The sequence below is a fragment of the Megascapheus bottae genome, chromosome 13 (genome assembly GCF_031878675.1).
Source record: "Megascapheus bottae isolate mThoBot1 chromosome 13, mThoBot2.hap1, whole genome shotgun sequence".
NCBI lineage: Eukaryota > Metazoa > Chordata > Mammalia > Rodentia > Geomyidae > Megascapheus > Megascapheus bottae.
Genome location: NC_143521.1, coordinates 56,338,333 through 56,361,517, shown reverse-complemented (window position 1 = coordinate 56,361,517; position 23,185 = coordinate 56,338,333). Strand labels below are relative to the sequence as shown.

The 23,185-nt window shown below is 42.6% G+C and overlaps 1 long non-coding RNA gene across 3 annotated transcripts in view; it reads left to right on the top strand.

Annotated features, from left to right (window-relative positions):
• The window catches only part of LOC150055973 (uncharacterized), a 40,959-nt gene extending 18,074 nt beyond the window's left edge, over positions 1 to 22,885 (top strand). For all 3 annotated transcript variants that reach the window (XR_016537496.1, XR_016537495.1, XR_016537494.1), the window contains exon 4: positions 22,834 to 22,885. This is a non-coding gene — a long non-coding RNA (uncharacterized LOC150055973). The remainder of the gene's footprint in view (positions 1 to 22,833) is intronic.
• The last annotated feature ends 300 nt before the right edge of the window (positions 22,886 to 23,185 follow it).

Here is a 23,185-nt window from a genome sequence, read left to right as displayed (position 1 = left end):
TCCATCTGGATAGAGGTACCCACAGTGAATTGCCCCCCCCCCCAAGCTGCTACAGAAGAAGCCATCAGGGTACACTCACCTCATCTCCTCTTAGACCCGTCCCCAGAGCAAACTGCTGACCCTTCTCCAGGAAGCGGATTTTCACATTGTAGACTTTGTTTCCATGAAATATCACCAACACATAGGGCTCTGCCTTGGATTTTGTGGAACAATCTCGAACCAAGAAAGTGCCATCCTGAAGCAAAAAGAATGGTTAGTTATGGTCTCTAGGCAGATCAGCATCACGCCCTAGGAGAGGTATAAGTATGAATGGTGTGTGTGTGTGTGTGTGTGTGTGTGTGTGTGTGTGTGTGTGTGTGCGTGCGTGCGTGTGTGCACGTGCACCCCTGCATGTGTGGTTCCCATTTGTTTAACTCAGTCTGGTAAACTTTCATAGAGTATCTGTAACTGAGAATGATTATTACTTCCTGAGAAGTATACCGGGTGGATTGTGACATTTCTTCTTTTAGACCTCCATCATCCTCCACTGATCTCAGCATCTCATCAGTCATCTCTGTGCGGTGTTCTGGGTAGATGAGCAGACCAGATCATCGCTCACCTCCTGGCTCCAGGCCAGTTGCCATTTCCCAGGGGCACCTGTCCCCTGGGGCTCTCAGTCCTTGTGCCAGCTGTCTTTTCCCACCCAGGGAAGCCCTCTCCTGCCTCTCCCTGTGGCTTTTCCATATCTGTCTCTGTTCCTGCGTTACCCATTCTGTTCTGTTCCATGCTCAGTTCTTGTTCTAGAGAAAGTGGGACCACAGCAGCTCTGGACAGGGAAATTTTTCTCCTGGCTTGGATCCACTAAAGCAGTTTCTCTCGTGGGAAACACTCTACCAGTAGGCCAAACTCCCGGCCCCCACAACTGGCTTTGAACCATGGTTCAAACCAGTGCGCCATACAGAGAGGCCAGGACACATGCTCCCCAAGATTTCCACTTACAGCTTCTAAATCCCTTTTTCCAGATAAGGTCTCATATTCATGGATTCTGAGATTCTTATGTAGACGTGTGTGTATGTGGGAACTCTTTGATTTTCTATCAGAGCAAGTTATAGTTGTATAGATGTATGTATTTTTACATACATTTTGAGTTCTATTAAAATTTATTGTTGGCTTTCTATTTATTCAGAAACTTACTCATTTTCATCTTTTCTCATCTAGCAATGACCATTGGACTGACTAGTAGAAGATAGGCTTTGCTGTTGCAAAAGTCTTGAGGAAATTCCTGTTATTTCAAAGCAATCTAGTGTACCTTTCTACACATAGTTATTCATAATTACTTGCTTTGTGATGATGATGATGGGCTCTGGGAGTCATTTGACTTGCTGACAAATATTACAGTCCTTCTGTCCTTTTTGTTTGTTTTGGTTTGTTTTTGTCTGTCAAAGGGCTTGCACTTGGGGCCTGGGCACTGTCCCTAACCTATTTTGCTCAAGTCTAGTGCTCTACCTCCTTGAGGCACAGTTTCACTTTCAGCTTTTTTTATGGTGGTTCATTGAAGGTGAGAGTCTCATGGACTTTCTTGCCTGGGCAGGCTTTGAACCACCATCCTCAGCTCTCAGCCTCTCGAGTAGCTAGGGTTTCAGGTGTGAGCCACCAGCGCCCAACCTTCATGGTGGGTTTAGATGTTTGTAATCCCTTTGGAGTTGGGTTTGGACAGGTGGATTTAGTCACCTGATAGATGATCGGAGGGAACGATGTTAGTTGGGTGCTGTGTGTGTGAATGTGTGAAGATCCAGAGTGCAGAGGTGAGCACCTTATAATTACCTCCAGCTGCCTGGAGGCAAACCTGTGTTGAACATGAATGCCAAGCAAGCAGTACTGCTACATGATGGAGATCTTGAGGGCATTGTTACTATGGCATAACCTGTCCAATCTTGACTATGCTGAAGAGCTCATAATCTCTGCTCCCTTCCTGAAGAAGGGACACACTGTGTCCCACTGTGCCTTAGGCGGGACATTAGCAGGCAGTCAACTTGAAGCCAGCAGCAGGAGAGCACTGGGCACTGGGGCCCCTACCACACATTCCACACATGACCCTTACTTCCTTGGGCACGATTTTACTTTTCAACAAAATTTATGACTGACAAACTTATTTCTTAACTCGAGAATGTCACCTCGCCGATAAGTGGCATAGCTTAATCTTAGATCTGAAACTCTCCATTCCAAACACCTCCCCTTTCAGTGACAGCAACCCAGCACAGAGTGGGGAGTGACCCCACTTCAGAGCACCTGCTCTGTTGTGACTCAGGACGACCACAGGGCAAGGCTGGAGGGCGTTACCTTGCTCTCCTTCATCAAGGCCTCTTCCACAGCCTGGCGGCTGCATTCCCCAATATACCATTCTTTGTGCAGGAGCTCCTGTGGTTCAGGTTCAGTGAAGGTTTGGGGATGGAAGGGAAGATAAACAAGAACATATCTGTTAGGCATTTACAATCTCTCCCTCTGCCTTGACTGGCGCAGTAAACAGAACCTCAGCATTGCCTTAGAAAACTTGGGGGACAAATGAGTACTCAGGAAATGGTTGCTGGATGCTCAACCTGAGTGAATATGGATGAGAAAGTATGGCAATGTGTCATCCCTGGCTAATTCTCCCTGAGACTGTTTCACAATCACCTACTATTTCCATTGTTTTGCATTCATGAACACAAAACACCTGGAGAATGTCCAAAGACAAGAGGTAAAGAATTCTTTTTTTTTTTTTTTAAAGATAATAGATTGTGTAATTCAATGTTTTGGGGGAATAGTAGAACCCACGACTGCAACCACAGCAACCTACTTTGTACAGTGAGCCCGACTGAATTCGGATGATACCCAGAAGGAGGTGGTCAAGAAGCGTCTGTTTTACCTTTTCGTGCAGCAGTGCAGGGACGGGTTTGCTCTGGTTTGTGTTTTTATGGAGCGGCACATTCTCTCGAGGGCCATAGCTGGCTGGAGATGGGCATCTCTGCTGAGAGCAGGAGTGCATGCTGCCTTTACGATGTGAGAGGAGAAAAGTCACACTTCGTAGGACTGCATTTCCATCCCCGCTCCTGAGCGGGCGGGCTTGTGCCTTGCCCCTCCGGCCTGGCTGGATGACCCCCTTTTTTACACATCTCACCAGTGACTGAAGGCCTGTGGACTGTTCCCTGGCTTCAGCTTTGGCCCTTTCGCTGCTTTCAGCAGGGGACCTAGAGCAATCTGAAAAGTGTGATTCTTCCTTATCCTGGCTAAAACTCCTTCCCACCTAGGAGAAAATCAAGGCATCTTCCTCCTGTCTCCAAGGCTCTGGAGCCTTGACTCCCTCACACTCCATCCCGTCTGTTGACTAGAACGAACTCTGTTCACTCTGTATATATCAAGCTCATTCCCACCTAATACATATCTTGTAGAAAAAATTTCAAAGGAATAACTGAAAGAGGAAAAGAGTAGTAGAGGCAGTTATTTTGAGATAATGGATGTGCTATAAAGTTAAAAAATAAAAAATGAGATTACTTTGTATCCAATTTGAAAGAAGGACCAACAAACTCTAGTTATTGAGACTTGGGTATTTGGCAGATCCTTTTTTTTTTTTTTTTTTTTTTTAAAGGAAGAGAGCCTGGCATTTTTTGGGAGTCAAGGGGGAAATGTTTCTTACCAATCATGAATTCAGACTTTCTAAGTAGGAATTGGAGTCTGGCACAGCTTGCATCTGTCATTGCGATATAATAACAACCCAATTGTCTTTTTTTTTGGGGGGGGGAGTTCACGGGGCTTGAACTCTGGGCCTAGACACTGTTCCTAAGCTCTTCAGCTCGAGGCTATCGCCCTATCCTGGAGCCACAACCCCTGTTTTCTAGAGGTTAATTGGAGATAAGACTCTCATGGACTTTAGTGTCTGAGCCAGCTTTGAACTGTGATCCTCAGATCTCAGCCTTCTGAGTAACTAGGATTAGAGGCATGAGCCACTGAGCCTGCCTGACTCCCAGCCCTTTCTGTTGTCTCTTTGCTTCCCAGCTGTAGTGAGACAGCTCACCTTGCCACCATGAAATGCTTCCCCGCCACAGGCTCAAAGGGCGGGCTGAAGCAGCCACAGGCTGAAACCTGTCAAAGAGTAAACCAAAGGACTCCCTCCATTTAACCTGTTTATATCAGGTTTTTCACATTCATGAGACTTTGACTAACAGACATATTTGCTCTGATTTGGGTTTGAAATGTCACCTTCAGATACCCCAGGTGGTATCCCTACTGATAGGTGATTGTATCAGAAGGATGCCATTTGCACCAATGCCTTAATCCATTGGTAAGTTCATAGTTGAGTGAGCCAAGCTGGAGGAAGTGGTCCCTGAGCCTGGGCCTTTGAAAGGAAAATCTTGTTTCTAGATTCTTCTTCTTGCACTCTTTTTTTTTGGGGGGGGGTGGGCCATGGGGCTTGAACTCAGCCTGGGCACTAATACATTTGTTAACACTGAAAGAATGGCTTATATACATTCCAAAAAATATTCTTCCACTGGTTACCATTAATATCTTAAAGTATACCTGTAATTTCAGATTCTCTTCCCAAACAAACTAAAAAAATGTTTAATATTTCACAGGTTTGGATTCTGTGACATTTCAAAGTTTTGCTTAACTTTCAAAGTTAAAAGGTTTAATAGTTTACAGGTTTAGCTTCTATGACATTTCAAAGTTTTATTAACTAAACTTTTATTAGGAGTGATGTCTTTTGCTTTATTCATACTTTTAAGGTCATAAATTGGCAGTTGAAATTAGTATGATAAAAGCATTTTGAATTTTAACTGATCAGTTTTCTGCAATACTTGATTTAATATACATAAATTCTCATAATGAATATTTTCTATTCAAAAAATCCCCTGTGTGTGTGGGGGGGGGAGTTTGGCCTAGAAGTAGAGTGCTTGCTTAGCATTCACAAAGACCTGGGTTCGATTCCATACCACATACACAGAAAAAAGCCAGAAGTGGTGCTGTGGCTCAAGTGGTAGAGCTCGAGCCTTGAGAAAACCCAGGGAGAGTGCTTAGGCCCTGAGCCCAAGCCCAGAATTGGCAAAAAAAAAAAATCCCCCATCAGAGATAATACTAAGGGAGAATACTAAAGGTAACCAGGAGTACTTTTTGGTCTTATTAATCTTAGAGGGTGGTTGACTTCTGAATGTCAGGAAGCAGAATCAGTTCAGATGAAATGTAAGTGTTGTGTTAACTAGTAAGTAAATAGTAGCTGGCGCTCCATTTAGCAATCTTTCAAAGTTCTTGGTAGGCTACCAGGTCAGACTTCAACTTGGTTTTATTTTTTTAAGGTTGAATTAAATCATTAATGCTTATACATGATCACTTCAGTTCCACATACTATTTTGTCTAGGATTTTATTTATATCTCAAGGGTCTTATGATTGGTCATTCCTAGCTTAAAATGACTTATATGTTGGCCTAAAAATCCAATAAAAAGGTAGGTATTTTAAGACTTGTAAAATAATATAAAATTATAAAAATAGATCTGAGTTATTAATAAGCACAATAAATTTCAAAGGTGCAAGCTTAGCATTTAAAAATCATATGTGGGTTGGTCTCAAAAACTCTGGTGGTGTGCTAATTGCAAACTTAAAATACAATAGAACCTAGAGATCGTAAGTCAAAGAACAGAGGAATATAGGCCAGGCAAATTGAAACCAAGAGAAAATGTACAGAGATGTTATGGTTATAATAAAATAACTTTAGAGCAAGGGAATGGTCCATAAAGAAATGTACTCATGGGGCCGGGAGTTTGGCCTAGTGGTTAAAGTGCTTGCCTAGCATGCATGAAGACCCGGGTTCGATTCCTCAGTACCACATATATAGAAAAAAGCCGGAAGTGGTGCTGAGGCTCAAGTGGTAGAGTTCTAGCCTTGAGACAGTGCAAGGACAGTGTTCAGGCCCTGAGCTCAAGCCAAGGACTGGCAAAAAAAAAAAAAAAAGAAATGTACTCATTACCTATGTAACTGTAATTCCTTTATACTAACAATAAAAAGTAATATAATCAAAAGTTCTTTTAGGAAATTGTAGGAAGCAGGGATAGAGGTGTAACTCCTGTGGTAGAGTGTCTGCCAATGAGCAAAAGCATCAGATATCAAATTTGAGCCCCAGTTTTGGACAAAAAAAATAATTATAGGAAGAAATACAAAATAGCTTATTATTTAACTGACCACAACAATGGTTTTCACGTGGTTTGAAACATAAGTGTCCATGGGACAGAGGAAAATCACCATTTTCATTATTTCCTATCACTCAGCCTGAGCTTCAGATATGTGATTATGAATTTTTTCATGATAGTTTGACAACTGATTTATTGTTTTTCCATTCTGAATAGCTTGCTTGAATTTTTTAAAAGCCCCAGTTAAAGAAAAAGCATTTGGAAACAGTTATGTCTTTGAAGTCTGGTTAGAGAGTTAAACGAATCAACACACACACACACACACACACACACACACACACACACACACACACACACACAGCCAGAACAACTTTGCCCCAAAAACTTTCTTCTGAAGGCTTCATTGGATCATTATGGACTGAGTAAAGTATGAACATATCCCACTTAAAGTAATCAATTGCTTTTGTTTGAAAATAACAGAAATAGCCAAACTTGGGGAAGCGCTTTGTAGAGGAAACATTGCATTTGAGCTTTACCACCCCATAAAACAGGACTCCCACTTGGGGAAGGGGGGGTTATAGTGATGAAGAGCTTGGAGCAGAGTGCACAGGAGAGGATTCTGGTAAGGTGGTGGCAACACGTGAGATAGGGCGGCCTGATTACAGCAAGAATGGGTTGTAAAATCAATTAGACATCAGTAATCTTTAATATTGGGAGATTCCCATGCCATGGTGTTAACACCAGTCCTCACCTGTGCAGGCCATTCTGTAAATGCCACCCATGACTGTGGCTGATATTATGAGATACATACAAGTCTAGACCTTCCTGTTGTCACTTACAATAAAATATATTTTTTTCCCAGTCCTGGGCTTGAGCTCAGGGCCTGAGCACTGTCCTTGGACTTTCTCAAGGCTAGAGCTCTACCACTTGAGCCTCAGCACCACTTCCAGCTTTTTTCTATGTATGTGGTACCAAGGAATCGAACCCCAGTCTTCGTGCATGCTAGGCAAGTACTTTAGGCCAAATTCCTGGCCATGATAAAATATTTTGTTCCACTAGGAATTATTAGAAGGCTTTACTTTATTCTTACATAATTAAAAAAAATAGTGAACAAAGACTTAAACCCAAACAACCAAAAAAAATCATGAATCATGTCAAAATTAAAGAATGATATTCAACCTATTTTGGAGCAGACACCAAACATTTGTGCATCCTCTTCAATGTATCAGATATATCTTTTGTTTGGTTTTGAGACCTCTCTTTGGGCTCCTTATAGTTTAGCTTGAATTCATTTATTAGGAAATTGAGCAAAGTGTATTTATTAAACAATGACAGAGCTACCCAGGATAATGAATTGTTTCTGAACTTGTTTCCTTGTTTGTGAGATAAAGACCATCATGTCTACAGCTACAGAGATGTAGATTTCACTGTTCTATTTGAATGCCCATCTATGGTCAATTGCACTAGAAACAATGTGCAAGAAAGACCGTATCAGACTGAGAATTCCACCAGTGTCCTGTAGGAACATTGTTTTCTGCACATCTAATGTTGCCGAGCTCATGCACTATCTTGATTGGGTATTCTTTTCGCTCAGCTCTCTTCATGTAAGAATCACATGTGTGTTAGATATGTGTTGTCTAAAAGAAGAAATGGAGGCCAAGACATATTCTGTGTTCACTCCAGGCTTCTTTAAGGAAGCTTGCTTGCTCTGAGATATGTTGAGAGCAAGGACAGTCTGCTTACAGCCCTAGGCTGCGGGGCAGGCAGGCCTTTCCTCCACCAGCCTGGCCCAGCCTCCAGTTGCTCCTTACTGCGTCATGGTGCACAGTTTTATCTTTCTAAGACTGTAGGTTCCTATCTGAAGGACTGAGTCTGGCCTTATTCCCTCAGGTCAAGCAAGACACCAGGCACACAGGAACAGTCTTGACCACACGTGCCTGTCCCCAGGCAGGTTATTCCAGTCTGGGGTGACACCACTCGTGGTCCCCAGAGGATAATAGCCCCTCAGACCAGGTGGAGCATTGTTCTGTGGGTCCCCAAGAGACTATAACTCATTTTCTATTTTCTGTTTCCTTGGTAAGCCCTACATAAGCCCACCCCCAAATCCAGTCCTTGGCACAAACTCCATCCCACATGAAGGTCTCTGCCCCTTGTGGTTCCTCAATAACCAGTCCTCACCTATTGACGATTGAGTCCGGCCCATTCCTCTTCTTGTCCCCTCCATGTTCCTAACACTGTCTAGATTACAAATCTGCTGCTTCTATTTTTGTAGCATTTTTTCAACCCATGACTCTCCTGAAGTAAAGCCCTTTCTGGGTTTATTTAGCTCCTGGATTCATGACATAGTAATGTTCATAAGAGAAGGAAAAAAATGGAAACTACCCCAAGTGATCTATTTTATTATATATTAAGAATAAAAATGATTAATACTGATATTGTTGTATGAGTCCAACAAAATTACTATCATTCAGTGAAAATGAGCTAATCACATCTCTGTACATCAGCTTAATGACTCGGAGCTGCAAAGGTTGTCACAGTAGAAATATGACAATGTGATGGTTTACCTGTTTGCTGTATAATTTCTTAAAATATTCTTACCTCTGTCTTGCATATTGAGGCTTTTTGGCATGAATGAAGAGCTAAAGGAAATGCCAGAATTGATATAATGTTAGAATTTCTATAGTGAATAAAGTTCCTCTCAAGAGCACATTAGCCTTGTGGCTCACACCTGTAACCCTAGCTCCTCAGGAGGCTGAGATCTGAGGCACTTGAGCATGAAAATCTGTGAGACTCTTATGGCCAGTTAACTGCCAGAAAACCCAAAGTGGCATTGTGGCTCAATGGTAGAGCACTAGCCTTGAGCTGAAGAGCTCAGGGATAGCCCCCAGGCCCAGAGTTCAAGACCCATGACTGACTAAAAGAAGAACACATTAAATGAGTGTCCTGAAGTTGCATTTATAAAGTACTTCATATTTGTTCATTTTCTAAGACAGTTTGCTACGCGTGAGCACACACATGTGTATATGTTATGTATGAATTTACTTTTTAAAAGCCAGTAGTTTAAACTTGCCTTGTAGCTACACTCACAGCAATGAGTGTTTGTGTGTCTGGAGCTCAGATTCTATAGAAACTATTTGCTGATTGAGAGTCAATTAGAGCCAGGACAAAGAAGGGTATATGCATTTTATCCTTGAAATATGAGTGGGTTGAGAACACTGGCAAATTACAAGCAATTCCAAAAAAGGGATTATAAAGATCTAGTCAAAACAGCAATATCCATTTCCAAGACTATTCATCAAAGGCTTTACTTTGCATTCAAAACTTAATTTTCAGGTCCATTTTGCATTGTGGTCAATATTGTCAATATAAGCTCCAGGTGCTAATAGAATTCAACCTAATTACATGGGCATGCTCTGGTCCAAGGACTGTGGTATTGACAGAGGCCTTCTGGGTTAATTAAATGAAACTTGACCTTTTTCCTCTAATACCAGTGAAATCATCTGAGCATGTGTCTGGTTTTTGTTATTTCAACAAAAGCCTGGGGCCATCTAGGTTGCTTTGTAGGTAAGAATGCCATGGGTCTTGTGACCATCACGCTGGGCTGGCCTCCCTGGTTACACTCTCCACATTTACACTCCCACTGGTTACACGCCCTCCATCCACACTCGCATACTCACAAGCCAGGACCTCTGTACTGGGAGCCAGTGCACAGTTTTGTTAAACAGCTGGGAAAAGAGTAAGTAGCACAATGCCTGTGCTCTAATGTTTCAGAAAATGCTAAAGAGGAGGAACAGCCTCTGAGGATGCTGTGGTCTGAAGTGCACAGTGCGTAAGGATAGAAGCAATCAAGTCAAACGGCTAAATCTAGGCTAGAAAATGATGGCCCTTCTATTTCATAAACACACGCTGGGCACTTGCTGGACCGAGAATGGGGAAATCAAAAGAATGAGACGCAGTCTTTGCCCAGAGAAGACTTACTTCTGACCCAATCCTTATGTCTCTGGTGAACATCATAGGAAAAGCATTCACAGAATCAGCTCTCATGACAGTGAAACATAGAATGGCTCTGGTTCTCCCCAGAGAGCTAGTGGGCTGACTCCTGAAGGGTGAGAGGAGTGTGAAGGAGCTCAGAGGCAAGAAAACAAGCCCTACCCTGTGAGAGCCCAGGTAATAGCTCTGCACAGATGAGAAGTTGGGTAGAGCGATCCCTAATATCATTAAAAGGCTACTTGCAGCTGGGAGTTTGGCCTAGTGATAAAATGCATGCCTAGCATGCACAAAGACTCAGGTTCGATTCCTCAGGACTAACATACACAGAAAAAGCTGGAAGTGGTGTTGTAGTTCAAGTGGTAGAGCTCTGTCCTTGAGAAAGCCCAAGGACACTGCTTAGGCCCTGAGTTCAATCCCCAGAACTGGCAAAAAAGAAAAACAAACAAAAGGAGGGCACTTGCAACATGCCAGACAAGTGTTGATGAGAGCTGGGGAAATGGGAGAGAAATGGATAGGTGGGATCTGGAGAGAGACAGTAGGGAGGCAGATGCGATGGGACAGGGAGAGTGACTAGGTGAAGAGTCTGAAGGAATATGCTGTGGGTTTGGGAAGGAGAGTGGAAATGTGGAATTCAGCTTTCAACACAACCAGTTTGTGATTCCTTTGATCCCTCTCAGGGAAAGTGCCCACTGAATGACAAATGGAAATAGAGGGTTGGAGGCAAGGGAGATGTCTGAGAAACAGAGATTTAGAATGTAGGGCTTACATTCAATACTCATATTGTCACACTATCTTACCTTGTCATCTGGTATATTGTATATATATTTATTTGGTTATTTGAAATAGGATAGGGGAGAGGGTTGGAGGAGGGAAATAGAGACAAAAACATGAGAAAGGGTAGCAATGTTTGTGAAGTAATGCACCTTTTATCTGGTGAATACAATGTAACCCTTCTATTAATTACAATAAAATATATGTAAATAAAAAATAAAAATACTGAGATGAATGAAATTACCTAACCTGAGAGTAACAGAAAAAATGATCTATTGAATTCTGAGGAATAGCAACATTTAATATCGCATTGGAGATAAGTCTCCCCAAGAAGTGTTTTTAGATGAAGCAGCCAGTTAAAGAGGAACTAAAAGGAGGAGTCCTTGTTGAATAGATACAACAGACAAATACAAAGAAGTGAGAAACACATTAAACAACTACTGCTGGTAAAATACAATCCGGTGGATTTGTTTTTTCTTTTAGAAAGTTATTTTAAGAAAGGGTATTTTAGAGGGCATCAGTTTGGGACTTTAATAAAGAGCCAAAAAGCAATAGATGGAAAAGAGCAAGAATGAAGATACTGAAGGTGCAAAAGCAGGAAAATGAGTGAGGAGAAGGGAATCAGGTCCATATGGCTCTCCACCCATTGTACAGGGCCTGCAAGTTGGATGGGAGCTGACATTTTCTGTCTGTTGTTACTTGTCTGGCTCTGACACACATCTGTGAGTGACATGGCCCAGTCCTTGCTCACTGGCTTTGGCCTTCCACAGTCTGACTCCAGAAGATCACCTTCTAACCACAGTTCTGTTCCCCCACAAACACGATACATTCCCAGTTAAAATTGGGTAAATGAAAGACACTGTTTCAGTTATGGGAAGACACCAGGGGAAGCTGTAATTCATGGAATTAGACTTGACTTTAGTGGTAAAAGACAGCCTCCCTAGAAGTCTCTCCCTCCCCCCCTCCCTCCTTCCTTCCTTCCCTCCCTCCCTCCCTCCTTCCTTCCTTCCCTCTCTCCCTCCCTCCCCTCACCCCTCTCATGGGGATTGAACTCAGGGCTTCATACTATTGCTTAGCTTTTTAGCTCAAGACTGATTGGTACTTTACCACTGAAGTCACACCTTCATTTCCAGATTTTTCTGGTTTTGTTTTGCTATTGTTGTTGACTATTTAGAGATAAGACTTTCTTGGATTGGTCTGTCCAGGCTGGCTTCAAACAAGGATCCTCAGATCGTAGCCTCTTGAGTAGCTAGGATTACAGATGTGAACCACCAAGATCTTGCTTTCTTGGTACACTTCTCTTCCCCCTGCCTCCCTTCCCCCCACATCTGGGCAGTGGGTAAGGACTACGTGCTGGGTTCAGAGTTTTCCACATAGTAATGTGGTGTGGGGTGGAAAGAAGGGTTCAGACAGATGGACAGGATTTGGAAAGACTCTGGTAAGGATAGCATGGTTGCTGGAGAGCCCCGGATGAAGCTGTAGAGCACAGTGAGGACTGTGTGACATAAGCCAAGGTCAGACTGATTGGTCAGAGTTGGGCGGTGAGGCTCCCATAGCCCTAATGTTGGAAGCCAGGAGTTTCTGGGGACTATTGCTTCTTCAGTTCCTCAGTTGGGTTGGCAGGCATTATAATAACCAGATTAGACAAGTATTTAATCAGACATTCCTGGTGCTCAATAATTTACAATGTTCAAGAGCCACGTTCAGCTTTGTTGTTGTCACCAGACGAGTATAGCTGGGAACTAAGAACTCTTCCTCTGAGGTAGATTAGTATCCAGTTCAGTTAATCCTTTCCAGTTGATATTCAGTTCTTCAAAGACTCCATACTTATCTACCATCCAGTGACTTAGAAAGTGCAGGAAGAACAGCAGTAGATTCTATCAAAGCTCAGATCCACAGGTTTCTCTTGGGAACTCTCACTGGGCTCCAGAGACCAAGGATCAAGATTTCTTCTGTTTCACAGAAGTCACCATCCACGATGGCTTGTGGCCTACCTGAGTGGGGACCCATGAAGAATCCTGGTTCCTTACCTGGCAACAGCAGCTTCACTCCTCAGATTGCTCTGTGAAGGGTAAGATGCTTCTAGCCTTGTCGGATGATGAGAAACTGAAAGATAGGCTACAATTCAGTCATGGGTATTGAAAATGATTGTGGACCATTAAAAACCCACTGTAATGGCTACCTATCACTTCATCTAAATAATCAATCTCTGGTTAGAAACTATGGTTCCTCCAGCTTCCCTAGCTCCAGGGACATTGGCTCCGGTAAGAGGATGCTATATATCTTGCACCAAATGTGTACAGTGTGGAACATACATTATTGAATTTCTCAGAAATATAGACTCTCTGAGTGGAAGGTATCTTAAAGGTCATTCAAGAGTTTAGAAAGTGTTGTTTTTATTCCCTTCTTTTTATACATCCATTCATCCATAGCATCTCATTGAACACCTTCAGTGAAACAAGGATTCTTGTCCAAATCTGGAGTTAGACAAGAGAACCCAGGTATATGTCTTACATCCCAGTGGAAGGAGACAGCAAATAAGCATGCAACCAGACCAATGTGAACATTTCAGAGAGCACAGGAGGTATGGAAACAAAGAGAAAGTTCTGCTTTAGGGTACAGGGTTGAGTACATGTGAGGCTACATAAGGCCTTCTGAGAGATGACCTCTGAGCCGAGCTCTTGATCAGGCCCCTAAACCAAAGCACTGCGCTGGATTATGCAGGAGCTGGGGCTAGGGCTGGCCTGTGCGGGCACCAGTTCCCTGCATGCTGACACTGTTCTGTGAGGAGGCAGGTGAGTTTCCAGGGTTCTGATGTGGAGCAGTAGTTACCAGCAAGTTAGCTCCGGGGACACACTTGCCCAGTGCTGTTCCCTGGATGATCTGGAATAACTCTTCTGGGCCCAGAGCCTGGAGTTGTGTAGTGATTGTGTATGCCATTGGTGTCATTGCCTTTCAGTCCTCTTCCATCATTGATAGATGGTAACCAGTCCTCCAGAATGACCCAGGGCTTATAATCACATCATGGTAGGAACTGCCACTCAGCGTTGGCACAGTTGCGATCGTACATGATAAAGCTAAGGGAGCATTTTTCAAGACCCTGACATTTGTGTCTTAATTTTGGTTGTCACACTAAGGATGACCACAGACTCGGACCTCACTGTCACATCTTGATTTGATAAGGATATTCCCCTGCCCTGTCCTTCCTCCATCTCTTCTCTCTCTTACAATTTCTGAGATATGTTACCATCTCACTATGTAGTTTTTGTTCAAGTTGCATTACTTCTGTTTCAACCCTTATCTATGATATATATGTGTGTGTATATATATATATATATATAAAGATATACACATAGAGATAGACAAATGGACAACTAGATAGACGGAATGAGAACATGGCATTTCAGGACAGTGTGACTACTTTTGACTAGAAGCTTGTGGATGAAGAAAGACCACTTGTCCAGCCCTGATTTAAATAGCCCTGTTTAGGCCCAAGGACTTTTGAATGGACTCTGGCTCAGTGAGCGCACATGTATGCACACATTCATACTGCCAAGGCCTCAAAACCATCTCTTCACAGAGCGACTAATGCAACAAATCTAGTAGCAGACCTTATTCTAGTTACAGCAGAGCAAGAAAATGAATGGAAACCATTTACCTTTGTCCACTCCAAGGACCTATATTAAACGAAAACAACACAATAGTGAGTGACTTTGGATGATAGGGAATTCAATATAATACTATGCGGTTTTGGAGCGTTTGTCAGGATTTGGGAAAATGTTTTGTTAGTATAAATTTTGTTCTATCAATGTCTAAATGACCTAACAAGCCAAAATTGTATACTCTTGGCCCAACATAACAGATAAATAAGAAGCCTGTTTCCATACAATGGGTTGTTCTGACTCAGAGAACAATTAAACCATAGTTATCAATAGTCGTAGAAATCCCATAATCCTTATCGTACTAATTACCTTGATGAGAATCTTACTCCAAATTTGGGGGTGATTCTTAGAACAAGTTCTAGGTTCATCATTCTTCAAGTATCAAACCATTAGAAGCAAACTATATTCTCAGATAATTGTTCATCTTGGTCCTATACATCTTGACTGGGATATTATGAGGCATATATGTACACACACACACACACACACACACACACACACACACACACACACACACACACACATTATTCTATTTATTTATTTTTGCCAGTCCGGGCTTGAGTTCAGGGCCTGAGCACTGTCCTTGGGTTTTTTTTCTCAACACTAGAGCTCTACCACTTGAGCCTCCGCACCACTTTTGGCTCTTTTTTTTTTCTCTATGTATCCACATATCGAGGAATCGATCCTGGGTCTTCGTGCATGCTAGGCAAGCACTCTACCATTAGGCCAAACTCCCCACCCTCCCTCTTTCTCCCTCTCTCTCTCAATGGAGAAAACATTTTCCCCACTGATATCTTTTCCAGTTTTTAGACCAGTATGGGTTATTTAGTTGCAAGATCCTATCTCAAAATATTGAGGTAGAACATATTATAAATGTAACTGTAACACCTCTATTTGGGAGGGGTGGGTTTTCCCCATTGAGAGAGAGAGGGAAAGGGAGAGAGAGAAAAAGAGGGAGAGAGAGGGAGAGAGAGGGAGGGCCAGGAATTTGGCCTAATGGTAGAGTGCTTGCCTAGCATGCACAAAGACCCAGGTTCGATTCCTTGGTACCATATACATAGAAAAAAGAAAAAGCCAAAAGTGGTGCTGATGCTCAAGTAGTAGAGCTCTAGTGTTGAGAAAAACCCTAAGGACTGTGCTTAGGCTCTGAGCTCAAGCCCAGGACTGGCGAAAAAAGAAACAAACAAAGAAAGAATGAATATATATTGGGCACTGGTGGCTCATGCCTATAATCCTAGTAAGGATTAGCTCTGAGGATCCCAGTTTAAGGCTAGTCTGGGCATAAAAGTCCCCATGAAATTCCTGTCTCTAACTAGCCCCTCAAAACCAGAAGTGGGGGTCGAGAGCATGGCCTAGTGGTAGAATGCTTGTCTAGCATACATGAACTCTTGGGTTCTGTGTATCACATACACAGAAAGAATTGGAACTGGGTCCAGGAGTTTGGCCTAATGGCAATCATCTTGTTTTCCCTACTGAGAGAGAGGGAGAGTGAGAGAGAGAGAGAAAGAGAGAGAAAGAGGGAGAGAGAGGGAGAGAGAGGGAGGGCCAGGAATTTGGCCTAATGGCAAAGTGCTTGCATAGCATGCACAAAGGCCCAGGTTTGATTCCTCGGTACCACATACATAGAAAAAGGCAGAAGTGTTGCTGTGGCTCAAATAGCAGGGCCCTAGCCTTGAGAAAGCCCTGAGTTCAAGCCTAGGACTGGGAAAACAACAACAACAAACCCAGAAGTGATACTGTGGCTTAAATGGTTGAGCCCTAGCCATGAGCACAAAAAGGCTCAGGGCCAGCATCCAAGCCCTGAGTTCAAGGCACACAACTGACAAAATAAATATATAGAGAGCTTATGAGAAAAAATATATATCAAGCTTACAAGAAAAAAAGTCCATAAAAATGAGCCTATCTAGGGGCTGGGAGTTTGTCCTAGTGGTAGAATACTTGCCTAGCATGCATGAAGACCTAGGTTCAATTCCTCAGTACCACATACATAGAAAACGCCAGAAGCAGTGATGTGGCTTAAGTGGTAGAGCTCTATCCTTGAGAAAGCCCTAGGGTAGTACTTAGGCCCTGAGTTTAAGCCCCAGGTCTGGCCAAAACAAAAGGGGGAGGGGTTAGGCCAAGTGCCAATAATCTTAGCTGCTCAGAGGACCAAGATTAGAGGATCAAGACTCAATACCAGGCCAGGCAGAAAAGTCCCAGACACTCTATCTGCAATTAAACAATAAAAAATCAGGCTAGAGGCACTGCTCAAGTGGTATTGCATCAAGCATGATCAAGCAAGCCACGCAGGTGCCAGGCCCCAGTACCAATACCTATGCACTTGCCTTATGATATATTTATACGTCATCAAATAAATGTGCATTTTTTGTTGGATGAGGTCACATATTTTCACAGGTATCTGAAGTCTAAGAAACATGACAAATCAGGGCTATGCAGATGAGATCCCAAGAGCTGGGGGGCTATTTAGAGAGGTTCCTAAGATATCTTGTAACCTAGGATGACCTTGAATGTGGTTTGAGTCACCTGTACTTCATAGATAAGAAACTTCCAGCAACAATTTGCCAATAGATGCCTCCTGTGTCTGAATCTAGCCAACAGATGGGCTCCTTTGTTTGAAAGACCTTGGTGTCCTCAGGGCTCTAGAAGTAGAATACACATTTCATTATGGATAGCAAAGCAAAGTAAGTCTATGGATTAAGTCACAAAGGCAATGAATCCATGCTAATAAGTGATTTTCTAGTCTCCCCACTGAGTCTTCTGGGGACTTTGAACCTTGAGTTCAAAGTGCTCAATCAGATGGACCTGGGCTCTCAGGCAACTCCCAGGAGAGGGCAAGAAGGCCCATAAATACTGCCTGAAGCCTGCGGCAAGGGGAGTCCTGGTTTTATTTCATCAAGACACAGCTGACTTTTTGCTTGAGGGCTCTGAACTTGAAAAAATCATGTGTAATTAGAAAAGCAGAGTGAAATCTCTCTAGGTTTTCTACTTTAACTTTTTTTGTTAGAAAATAAACATATCCAACTTTTCCTTTCATACTCCTCCCCTCTTTCTTTCCCTTCTTCCTTTCCTCCCCTTCTCCTTTACATCTTTCTTCCTTTCCCTTCTCCCTGTCTTCCTTTAAAAAAAGTATTTTAGGTCCGGTTGTCTCTATTTTTTGTTGCTGGTGTTGGTGGTGGTGGTTTTTTGTTTTTGTGTGTGTGTGTGTTTTTGCAGGTCTTGGTACTTGCAGGCCCGGGTATTGTCCCTGAGCTTCTTTTGCTCAAGGCTAGTGCTTTAGCACTTGGGCTGCAGTTCTACTGTCTTCTTTTGGTAGTTTACTAAAGATTAAAAGTATCACAGACTTTCCTGCTCGGTCTGGCTTTGAATGGTGATCATCAGATCTCAGCTTTCTGAATAGCTAGGATTACAGGCATGAGCCACCAGCACTCACTATCTCTGTATTATTATTACTTTGTTGGTGGGGGGGGCTTAAACTCTGGGCCTGCTCACTGTCCCTGAGCAATTCAGTTCAAGGCTAGCACTCTAGCACTTTTGAGCCACAGCACCACTTCTGGTTTTCTGGTGCTTAACTGGAGACAAGAACCTCACAAACTTTTTATGCCTGGGCTGGCTTTAAACTGAGATCCTCAAATCCAGCCTCCTGAGTAGCTAGGATTATAGACCTGAGCCACTGGCACCTGGCTTGTGTTTATTATTATTATTATTATTATTATTATTATTATTATTTTGTGGGTCATGGGGCTTGAACTCAGCCTGGGCTCTGTCCCTGGGCTCTTCAGCTCAAGGCTACCCTGGAGCCAAGCCCCACTTCTCATCTTTTCTGGAGGTTAATTGGAGATAAGAGTCTCAGGTCCTTTTGTGCCCAGGCTGGCTTTGAATTTTGATGCTCAGATCACAGCCTCCTGAGTAGGCAGGATTACAGGCATGAGCCACGGCGCTCGGCTCAGTAAGTAACTATTTTGCCCTGGATTTTTAAGGGGGAAGCGGGGCAAACTTCGTATTGCTTTAAGTGTCTAGAATAAACAAGATCTATTTACTTTAGATACTTTGGCACATTTTATTCTCACAGTAGTCCTATCTGTCATGCATCGAAAGAGAAGACTCAGATTTTAAACTGGCATGCCACTCTGCCAGCCTGCCCAGTCAATGTTGACTGGCTCTATCAGGAGGAAGCCATCCATCCATCCATCCCTGCCCCCTCCCCACAGCTTCCAACACCAGCATTCCAAAAGTAAAATGCTGGAAACCCAAGCTGGCTTCAAACTACAATCATCAAATCTCAGCCTTCTGAGTAGCTAGGGTTACAGACAGTAGCCACAAGGGTCCAGCCAAGTTCTAGTTTAACACGCACACACACACACACACACACACACACACACACTCACTCCTGTTTATCTTCTGCAAAGATGAATCCTCTTAGTGAGGGCTGTGATCCAAGACTATGTCTGTATTGCAAAAGCCCTCCAGGAAGCGCAACGCACCTGTGTGTACAGTAAGTACTTGTTTGATTATGCCTTGTAGAATCTATTCCAGCACAAACAATGTGTGACCTGTCCCAGGTCAGTCCACAAGGCACACCCCAGTTTCCAAAGTGGAGACTAGTACTCTCCTTTTGCCTTATAAAGCCGTAGGAGAAAAGTGAGGCCTTAGAGAGCTAGAGAATTTCTAGACTTTGCACAGGCATAAGATAGGGCCAGTCCTGAAATCCCCCAGTCCAGTCCTCTCCCCACAGCTGTGACTCTCTGTTTAAAAAAATAACAATAGCCTGTCATCCTACCTACTCAGGAGGCTGAGATCTGAGGATCAAGATTCAAAGCCAGCCAGGGCACAAAAGGACCTGAGACTCTTATCTCCAAATAACCTCTAGAGAATGGAAAGTGTGGCTTGGCTCCAGGGTAGGGAGCCTTGAGCTGAAGAGCTCAGGGACAGCCCCCACGCTGAGTTCAACCCCATGACCCACACACAGAAAAACAGTTACTTGCTTTACTGAGGTCTTTCAAGCTTATCTGCCTGCAAGAAAAAAGAAATGTAGTATTAAATAAATGCAATTATTAATGACCAAGATAAAATCATTCTGAATCCTCTATAAACCTTTGATTACGCTTTCATTGCCAAATTGACAATCTTATAGCCCAGTATGATATTTATCACTGTGTTAAAAATGAAAGGGTTTGTTTTTCTTCATAATTTTCTAAGGAAAGGAAGACGTTGTAAGTCAACATAAAAGTGGTGATGGGAAAGACTTGAACACACTTGCTTCTCATTTTAGGGGAACTTAAATAATGCCATTCTTCCTTTGACTTGACTTCTAAAGTCAGGATTTCATTAGCACAGTCAGAGTTATTATTAATTTAACTTTAAATTTCCCAAGTATGTTAGTTGGAGAAAAAGACACCGCTTAAATATAAAGCTATCAGGTACAGTGGGTGCTTATGAGGCCATGTGCAAAAAAAAAGGGGGGGGGCTGTGGCTAACAAAAAGAGATTCAAAATGCCACCAAACCGAATGGCATTATATTGACAAGTCAATTAATGTCTCCAAGTCTCCTTTCCCTCATTTGCAGAACGAAGACAAGAATATTTGTCTAGGGGAATTATTGTGAGAATTGCAAGGGATGGAAAGAAAATATGGCGAGTATTCAGTGGGCATGGTCTCTGGAGTCGGTGAGGACACAAGGGAGGGATTAGGTTAAGCACATGCATATGTCACTGAAAAGCCTGGAGGATGCTGCGAAGTTAAGTCTCTGATGCCCATATCAGGGGAAGCTGTCAATCTGCAGCCTATGAGCACCTGGACATCAGGGACAATGACCCCAGGCACATGCTGCTCAGATGATGCTACATCCTGGTCTTAGACCTCCAGGTAGTAGCCCACCATCCTGAGATGCCACTGTTTGTAAAGTGCATCACCAAGCTCAGATCCTGGCTCCTTTGTATCCTCCCCTGTCAGCTGGGCTCATCTAAGATAAAGAGATGTAAGTAGAGATAATGAAGTAGAACAAACACCCATGCTATCGATTATTTTGCCCATATACAGAGACTAATCTCAGTGTATTGAATGGTTATCAAAGGTAGTGATGGGTGAGTTCTGTGATTTCATTTTGAAACAAAGAAGTGACTTTAGACTTACTACTATACCTTTCATAAAGTTAAGACTTGTTCAACTCCATTTATGAAAGGGTAAGAGAATTTGATTGTCTTCCCTATAGGTATGTATTTTCTTTATTAGAGTCATAAAAATTGCTAAAAGTAGCTTTGCTGGGTCATAGGGGAGTTCTATGTTTAGCCTTTTGAGGCACTGCCACACTGCTTTCCATAGTGGTTGAACGAGTTTGCACTCCCACCAACAGTGTAGTAGTGATCCCTCCTGGCCACATCCCCTCCAGCATCTGTTGTCATTCGTTTTCCTGATCCTGGCCATTCTAGCTGGAGTGAGGTGGAATCTTAGAGTTGTTTTGATTTGCATTTCTTGTATGACCAGAGATGTTGAGCATTTCTTCATGTGTCTATAGGCCATTTTTGTTTCTTCTTCAGAGAAGACTCTCTTTAAGTCTTTGGCCCATTTTTTAATGGGATGGTTGTTACTTTGGAGGTTAGTTTTGGAGTGATTCAATTTTTTGAGTTGTTGATATATTTTAGATATGAGGCCTTTGTCCGTTGTTTGGTTGGTGAAGATCTTCTCCCACTTTGTAGGCTTCCTGATTAGTTTAGTAGCTATGTCCTTTGCCATACAAAAGCTCTGCAGTTTAATGCAGTCCCCACTTATCCAGCCTTTCTCTGATTTGTTGTGATTCTTGGTCCTTATTAAGAAAGTTTCGACCTGTGCCAAGGAGGCCTAATGTATCTCCTATTCCTTCCTGTAAAGTTTTCAGTGTGTCAGCTTTTACCTCCAGGTCTTTGATCCATTTGGAGTTAATTCTACTGCAAGGTGACAAAGAAGGATCCAGCTTTAGTTTTCTGCAGGTGCTTAACCAGTTCTGCCAGCACAACTTGTTGAAGAGGCTGTCTTTCTTCCATTCTATTTTTTTGGCTCCCTTGTCAAAGATTAGGTGGCCATAGGTCTGTGGTTTAATATCTGGGTCCTCAGTTCTATTCCATTGGTCTTCAGGCCTGTTCCTGTGCCAGTACCAAGCTGTTTTGAGAATTATGCCACCCAGAAACAAGGACATACTAAACCCACTAGCACAACAATGTTCATTGCAGCACTATTCACCATAGCAAAGATATGGAACCAACCTAGATGTCCCTCAGTTGATGAGTGGATCAACAAGTTGTGGTATTTGTACACAATGGAATTCTATGCTGCTGTCAGAAAGAACGACATCGCCCCATTTGTTAGGAAATGGAAAGACTTAGAAAAAATCATATTAAGTGAAGTAAGCCAGACTCAAAGGAACTTAGGCTCAATGGTTTCCCTCATTCGTCATAATCAGTAGAAACCTTGGGCTCTACTAGCAGAGATTTGCAATAGAGCAAAATCTTGATACATAAGGCCATATAATGTGAAGCTAATTGAAAGGACCTCCAGGATAGTGAAACAAAAGCCATATAATGAATGATTCTTGTCCTTAATGTACTATGTTGTCTCTCATCTCCTTTGCTGTCCCTTGGTTATCTCATATTGGTATAGTATCTCACTTTGTTATCTGATATATTGAATTTATTTGTATTTGGATATTTGAAATTTGATAGGGAAGGGGGGAAAACCAAGGCGGGTGGGGGTGTGGGGGGGGAGGGAAACGGGTACCAAGACATGTGAAAGGGTATCAATGTATGTGAATTAATGCACCTTCTATCTGGCAAATATCATGTAACCCTTTTACTAATTACAATAAAAAAATAAAATTAAAAAAAAAGTAGCTTTGCTTACTAGGACTGCAAACTATTCAGTCAGAATCAAATATGTTCAATTATGATAATGAAGTGCACTTAGTGGAGCGTTGCATTCTTGTTGCTAGCCCTTGTTGTTTGGGTGAGTTCATGTCTTTAGAGGAACAGCCCCACTGATTGTCTTTCCATTCAGACAAAACCATCTGATAAAAATAGAACAATATACTTTATAGTTTGGAATTTGTTGAAGGTATTAGGATTTGCCCCACTGATTGTCTTTCCATTCGGACAAAACCATCTGATAAAAATAGAACAATATACTTTATAGTTTGGAATTTGTTGAAGGTATTAGGATTTGAACTCAGGGGCTCACAACTTATCAGGCAAATTCTTATCATTTAATGCCTTACCTCCAGCCCATTTTTGCTTTTGTTTCTTTTTTCTAGACAGGATCTCTAGATTTTGCCCTATCAGTCCTAGAAACTTGATCTTCCTACTTCTGCCAACAATGGAAGAGGGCCCTTCCATAAATTGAATTTTAAACAGACCAAGGTAAGGTCTTCTTGGGAGTAGATGGCCTATCTGTCCTGCTTGCCCACTTTGCGTTGTGGTTTTATTTATTTATTTATTTTTGGTCTGTTCTGGGGCTAGAACTCTGGGCCTGGGCACTGTCCCTGAGCTCTTCAGCTCAAGGCTAGCACTCTACTACTTAAGCTACAGTGCCACTTCTGGTTTTCTTGTGATTAATTGGAGATAAGCGTCTCACAGATTTATCTCTTGTGCCCAGGCTGGCTTTGA